Source organism: Meles meles, chromosome 19 (genome assembly GCF_922984935.1).
Source record: "Meles meles chromosome 19, mMelMel3.1 paternal haplotype, whole genome shotgun sequence".
Taxonomy (NCBI): domain Eukaryota; kingdom Metazoa; phylum Chordata; class Mammalia; order Carnivora; family Mustelidae; genus Meles; species Meles meles.
In genome coordinates this window covers 48310683-48318138 of record NC_060084.1, presented here as the reverse complement: position 1 = coordinate 48318138, position 7456 = coordinate 48310683, and the positions used below count along the sequence as shown (strand labels likewise).

The 7456-nt window shown below is 45.1% G+C and overlaps 1 pseudogene; it reads right to left on the bottom strand.

Moving 5' to 3' along the window:
• Nucleotides 1-926: 926 nt before the first annotated feature.
• Nucleotides 927-1088, bottom strand: LOC123931994 (annotated as a pseudogene).
• Between the last annotated feature and the right edge of the window lie 6368 nt (nt 1089-7456).

The window sequence follows — 7456 nt, the reverse complement described above, 5'->3', positions numbered from 1 at the left end:
TAAACAATGACCCTTGGAACACTGAAAAAATAAAATTAAATTAAACAAAAGAAAATTCAAAAGCAAAAAAAAAAAAAAAAGACATGCAGTCCAGGTTTTAGAGGTGTTATGGACTAAATTGTGGTCCCCAGCCCCATTCATATGTTGAAGCCCCAAATTTCAATGTAATTGTGTTGAAGACAGGACCTCTAAAGAGGTAATTAACTTTTTTTTTTTTTTAAATAGCATATGCATGAGCACATGACTGGTGGGGAGGAGCAGAGGGAGAGGGAAAATCTCAAGCAGACTCCATGCTGAGCATGGAGCCCAGCATGAGGCTTGATCTCATGAACCTGAGATCACAACCTGAGCTGAAATGAAGAGTCAGACGCTTAACTGATTGATCCAGCCAGGCTCAATTACCCAGAGGTAATTAACTTTAAATGAGGTCATAAGGGTGGAGGTCTAATCCAACAGGACATCCATAAGAAGACAAAAACATACCAGGGATATGTGCACACAGGGCAAAGGCCATCTGGGGACACAGCAACAAGATGTTCATCTGCAGGCCAAAGAGAGGCCTCAGAAGAAACCAACTTGGCCAGCACTGATCTTGAACTTTCTGCCTCCAGAACCATGAGAAGAAAATTCCTGATGTTTAAGCCACCGGTCTAACCAGTAATATTTTGTTATGGCAGCTCTAACAAACTAATACAGGAATTTGAAGGTGGCTGTCAGAGGATGCAGCAACATCAATCTTTGAAGTCTGGGTGTCTTATAAGACTCCTTTGTTAGAAACACTTTTACAAGGACAGTTTCATGAGGCAGAGTCTGCTTTTCTGAAGCTGCAGGAGAGGACAGAACGTGTTCTCTCTCTTGCCTTGCTGAGGTTTTTGTTACCAGCAGTTAGAACAGCCTAGAGTTTCAAGTCAAAATCTTGCAATCACATTATTTTTTAGCACTGTGAGAATAAAGAAGCATCTGTAACGTGGTAAAAATTTCATAGTGCACAGGAAGTGCAAATTCTAGGATTATGGGGAAAGTTTTCAATTGGCAGTAATTACACCTCAGATAAACTTCACTGGCTGATAGTGCCACTATGCAAAGCTTACAACGGATAATGGGATTATTAACAGATAAACATAAGGCATGCAACACTTTTTACCCACTAAGATAAAGAAACAAAGTAGGAGAGAAAAATAAAAACTTTGGTTGGAATTGTTCCAGGCTGGTTTTGAACCTGGGCCATCCTTTAGAGTTAATAATCTGTCACTTTATATCCCATTTGGAGGTTAATGGTGACATTCCACTAGCCCACATTTTGGGAAATATCTACATTTGTACAATTGTTTTGCCTCTCAGACTTATATTTGAAAAACTCGTGTCTTCTTGCAAAGCTGAGTTTACAGTGGTGGCGGCTCCAGTCTTCATGTCTTACTAGGAGGTAGGGAGTGGGGTCGGGCTACTTCCCTTTAATGTACATCTCCTATTTGAAAGCATTTTAATGGACATTCCATCATACCACCTGCTGTGTCCCTGCTCCTCACTCCGTCCCACGCTTAACTGAGCCTGGGCTATGATCAGGTGAGCAAACCAGCCTTCAAAATATCAGTGTGGATGCTTCTGGCTGCATAAAATGGGTGTCCTAACTCAAAATGGTTACCAAAAATGGATTGTCTTGACACACTTTTACTTTTTAAAATCCAATGTAGCAGGGATTCCCATGATGGGGCAGTTCCCGAGCTGGTCAACACGGTGGCTCAGTGATAACTCCAAAGCCCCAGGTTCTGCATCTCCCTTTCCCGTTCTCCATACTCTACATGCTGAGGCCTACTGCCAGCACAGCCCAAGATAACCGCCACGTGCACGCACGACTGCAGCCGAAGGCCGAAAAGGCGAAGCGTTTTCCATTTCCAGCTCTAGTCAAGATCCAGTAAAATCTTCCCATCATTCCCCGGCAGACTTCTTCTCACATGACTTGGCCTGGGAACCTCTGATTGGCTCAGCCCTTGGCCAATCAGGATTTGTCCTTTTTGAGCGGGCTTCTGTCTGGAAGCCATGGCGGAGAAAGGGAGGAGGAAGCTTTCACTGAATCCTGGGGCTCGTCCAGCGTTGAAGGCAGGGAGGAGAGGGTCCTGTGGAGGCTCCCGAATAGCCTCCACCAGCCTTACAGCCCTGCCACATCCGAGGCGGCTCCCGCCCTCCAGGCCCGATTCACAGCCTCCCTTCCCCAGCCTCAGGCTCTCTGTCCGCATTTCCCACCCGTAAATGCAGCCCCATGGAGAGAGCTGTGGCGGGCAGGGCCTGGCGCCTCCTGCCAACAGCCAAGGGGGGGAATGAGCCATTCTGAAAGTGGGTCTTCTACCCCAATCACGCCTTTGGTTAACTGCAGCTTCGGCTTTCATCCTGCCTGAAAACTCGAGAGGCCCTGAGCCAGCACTGCCCAGGTAAGAGGCCCCCAAATTCCCGACACACGGAAACTGTGCGCCCTCATAACTTTTAAACCGCGAATATTCGGAGTAATCTGTTACACAGCAGTAGCTACAAACCCACACAAGGACAGGAGGCAGATTCAGTGAGGGAATATGGAGGCATATGTGCTTGGTGTATGGGACACGCTCATTTTCAGTGCTGCCCATTACTGTTTTAATTTTTGCTATTTATCTCTTTTTACTGTGTATCAAACTCTTGGACCCCCCATGCAAAGGTTTAAAATCAATCTCTTGTGTGTATGCTTAGGCTGAACTGAGAGCTATCGTCAGCCTTTGGGAAGTGGGAAGAAACACTGAACAGTGGAAATATAACAATGTGAACCATATGTATTTTAAAATTGTCTAGTAGTGGGGTGCCTGGGTGGCTCAGTCCGTTCAGCGTCTGCCTTCGCTCAGGTCATGATCCTAATGTCCTGGGATCCAGTGCCGAATTGGGCTCCCTGCTCGGCAGGGAGCCTGCTTCTCCCTCTGCCTCTCCTCTTACTTGTGCTCTCTCGTGGATGCTCTCTGTCAAATAAATAAATAAAATCTTATAAAAAATAAGATAAAATTGTCTAGTAACATTAAAAAGCAGAAAGACAGGATAATTATTTTCACTGTTTGGCACTCCCTCTATAAAGTCGATTTCAGGTGGTCATCATTTTGGTGGATTTGGATTGGTAATTGTATTGAAGCTAAATGTTATATACTGAGTTGTGAGATGGCTTGAAAATTAGATCTTGAAGCATGGGTATTATGAGCTATTCATGTAAGAAAAACTAGGTGAGAATATAATGTTATGTATGCGGAGAGTCACTGTTTAGTGTTCCCTTACCAAAAATGGATTGTCTTCACACACTTTTACTTTTTTAAAAGTTTTAATTTAAATTCCATTACTTAATGTATGGTGTAATATTCGTTTCAGGTGTACAATATATCGATTCAACACTTCCATGTACCTGGTGCTTATCACAACAGGTGCAGTCCCTAATCCTCATCTCCTATTTGACCCATCCCCCCACCTCCCCTCCAGTAACCATCAGTTTGTTCTTTATAGTTAGAATCTGTTTCTTGTTTTGCCTCTTTCTTTCACTTCCCTTTGCTAGTTGTTTTTTCTTTCTTTCTTTCTTTTTTTTTTTAAGATTTTATTTATTTATTTGACAGAGATCACAGGCAGGCAGAGAGGCAGGCAGAGAGAGAGGAAGGATAGCAGTCTCTTCGCGGAGCACAGAGCCTGATGCGGGGCTCGATCCTGGGATCATGACCTGAGCCGAAGGCAGAGGCTTTAACCCAGTGAGCCACCCAGGTGCCCCTAGTTGTTTTCGTTCTTAAAATGCACATATGATTGAAATGATGTGGTATTTGTCTCTGACTGACATGTCGCTCAGCATAATACTCTCTAGCTCCATCTACATCATTGCAATTGGCAAGATTTCATTCTTTTTAAAGGCTGACTTAGACTCCATTGCATATATATATGCCACATCTTTTTTTTTTTTTTTTTTTCTCTAGAGTTAGAGTCAGGATGAGGGTGAGAGTATGTGTCTGGTATCCTGCAGTTCACAGACCTCTCCAGAAAGTTAAGGTTAGGAGTTAGGGGTTTGGGGTAAGGACTAGGGTTAGGGCATTTGCCTGGCATTCTGCAGTTTGAGACCTTTCCAGTGAACAAGTCCTCAGTCTCTGCTGGGGTGATTGTATGGGCAGGGCTGCTATCCACCCAGCCAAAGCAAGGAAGGGATTTGGGGCTTTAAATACTTTTTATTATTTTACTGTATTTTTAAAAAAGTTTTTATTTATTTTAGAGAGAATAAGTGTGACCCGGGGATGGGTGGAGGGGAAGGGCAGAGGAAGAGGAGCAGACCTCACGTTGATTGCTGGACCCGACTGAAATCAGGAGTCGGCCGCTTAACCAACTGAGCTACCCCGGCACCCCTCTAAATACTTTTTAAATAGGTATTCAGTTCTTGTGTTTTTATCTCTACTGTTGCACCATTTTCAGAAATATTTCCAATTCTTAAATATTTGGGTCTTCTTCAGAATAACTAGCCTTCTTCTCTCTCTCCTTTTTTTTTTTATGATTTTATTTATTTATTTGACAGAGATCACAAGTAGGCAGAGAGGCAGGCAGAGGGGTGGTGGGAAGCAAGCTTCCTGCTGAGCAGAGAGCCCGATGTGGGACTTGATCCTAGGACCCTGGGATCATGACCTCAGCAGAAGGCAGGGGCTTAAACCACTGAGCCACCCAGGTGCCCCTCTCTCCTTTTTTAAATCGTGTGTTGAGGAAGCCATTTTCTCAGACCTAGAGGAGGGTGAGTATATGTGCTTGATACACTGCAGTTCAAAGACTTCTCTAGAGGGTTAGGGTTTAGGGGCTTAAGGGTAGGGCTAGGGTTACAGTTAGGGTATGTGACACACTGTTAGTAATAAAAATGCTCATAGAAATTCATAGTCAGAGATTTCTATCCTGTGAATCAATGCCGGAAAATGACAACTATGTTCCTTAAATTATTTTCTTTTGTCCAGAGGACAAAAAGTACTTTATTTATGGCTAAAATGGTGACATTTTTAGCCTGGTATTTGAAGTCCTTTGTATCCTGACCTCTGCTGACCTTTCCATTCTGACTTTGAGCCAGGGTATATGGAGGCGTATACTCTGTGTATGGCCACAGCCACAATACCCTAATTACGGAGCAGGCAAAATCCACTTCTTCATGGCCTCCCTCAACTTCCTCCACCTTGGCTTTGATAATGATCCACCACCTGCCCCCGCTCCCCAAGCACTTCACTCTTACTCTGTTTGTGGTGCTCATCATGTTTTGTTGAGGGCATGCCTCCACAGCTACTCCGAGCTCCCCAGAGTGAGGGTGCTGTTGCGTTCTGTGCTCCCCAAGGCCCCCAGGCAGCACTGAGCACACACTTACTTGACTGGTATAGAAAATGAGAGAAATACCTGCTGCTCCTGGTGTCCCAGAATCCTCAGCAGACCTTTGTGAACCTGCAGGTAGCAGGGCTCCTTCCCAGACCCACTAAGTCAGTGTCTTACTGGGGTGGCCCTAGGTTTGTGCACCTGGGGGCAGAAGTGCCACAGATGATTCTAACGTGGGAAGAACTGAGTTGGTAGAAAGGTCAGAGAAGACTGGAACTGCCAGGGAAAGTTGGTAGAGGAGGGGTCCTCTACCAAACTTTGATGGGGAGAGATCTAGCAGATCAAGTAAAAATAAATAAATAAATAAAGTACGGACATGAAAGTAAAGATGGCAGTAAGGAAACCAGTTTTTTTTTTTTTTAATTTTATTTATTTGACAGAGAGAGAGATCACAAGTAGGCAGAGAGAGGAGGAAGCAGGCTCCCTGCAGGGCAGAGAGCCCGATGTGGGGCTCGATCCCAGGACCCTGAGATAATGACCTGAGCCGAAGGCAGCGGCCCAATCCACTGAAACCAGTTTTTGGAATAGGTTTATGTGCGAGTAGTACTTGGTAACTGTGGGTAAGCGTCCTAGTCCCTGATGGAGGGGACTTTGAACCCCTGTGCACTACGCAAGCTGTCAGCAGAGCCTGACCATCCCAGAGATGGGTGCATGGCTGAATCCTGGTGTCATGGCAAGTGGGTGCTCAGGAAGAGGAGAGCTTGCTTAGGAAAAGGGTGAGGAAGGCCTCGTTGGCAAGAAGATATTTCTTTGAAGATCTTTCTTCAGAAATCTATCAATTAAAGAACCATAGCATTTTAGAACTAAAAATATACATTTATCCTCTGTGCTTCAGTGGAATTCTATAGAATATGAGTTCCCCACTGGAAAAAAAAAATAGTTTCATAGTTAAATGAATTTTGGGATAAAAAGTGAAAGAAACAGGTAAAATTAATTTAAATAATTTATTTAACCCAGTGTATCCAATACATCGTCATTTCAACATATATTCAATATAAAAAATTACTGAGACGCTTTATAGTTTTTTTTCAAACAATCATTTTTCATCCCAAATCCCAAATTTTACTTGCAGCACGTCTCAGAGCAGACCACCTGCATTTCAAGTGCCCACCAGCCATACACGACCACTAGCTAGTGGCCACTGTTGCGACTGTGGTGGATTCTAAAGTGTGCACAGTAAAGCAGGATCAGAGTGGTTTGGAGTCTGGCTCAGGGGCACAAAGCAGGGCCCAGCTCTGTGCTCTTCTCCGCTCCTGGCTTTCCCTCCCAGTGGACAGCATGGTCTAAGTCAGTGGCGCTCAAATTCTTCATTCAAGAATCACCTGGGGACCTTGTTCCAGTCCCACCCCACCCCAGCATCAGAGCCTCTGGGGATGGAAGCCAGAAATCTGCATGAACCAACACCTTGTGATTCTGAGGCACGTTTGCGGGTTACACCTGCAGGATAGCTGCTTCCAGCACATTGGGAACACTTGGAAAGCTGATCAGAATTCCAGTGCCCAGGCTATACCCCTGAGCAACCAGATCATAATCTCTGAGGGGGGGCCCAGGATCTCCATACACTTTAAAAATCAACTTTATTGTGTAATTTACATCCATTAAAATGCACCCTTTTAAGTGTTAAATTATGGTCTATTTTGGCCTGTGTAACCACCACAATAGTCAAGATCCGGAATATTTTCGTGACCTCAGAGTATTCCTTTGTGCCTCCTCCTGCTGAGAGGCAGGCAGGGGGGCGGGGAGCAGGCTCCCCGCTGAGTAGAGAGCCCGACGTGGGGCCTGATCCCAGGATCCCAGGATCATGACCCGAGCCAAAAGCAGAGGCCTCAACCCACTGAGCCACCCAGGCGCCCCGTGCCTCTTTGAAGTTAATTCCCGCACCCCAGACAAGTACTGACCTGTCTTTTTAAAAAGATAAGATTTGCCTCCCTCAGTATTTATCAGTGCAATCGCCTGAATGCACTCTTGCCCCTTGTGCTCGAGCACTCATTTCACTCAGCATCGTAGTGTTTTTGAAATTTAACCATGGGCCTCCCAAAAGGCAGTCCTTCTAGCCCAGCGCCTGCCTGATGGTTCAAGG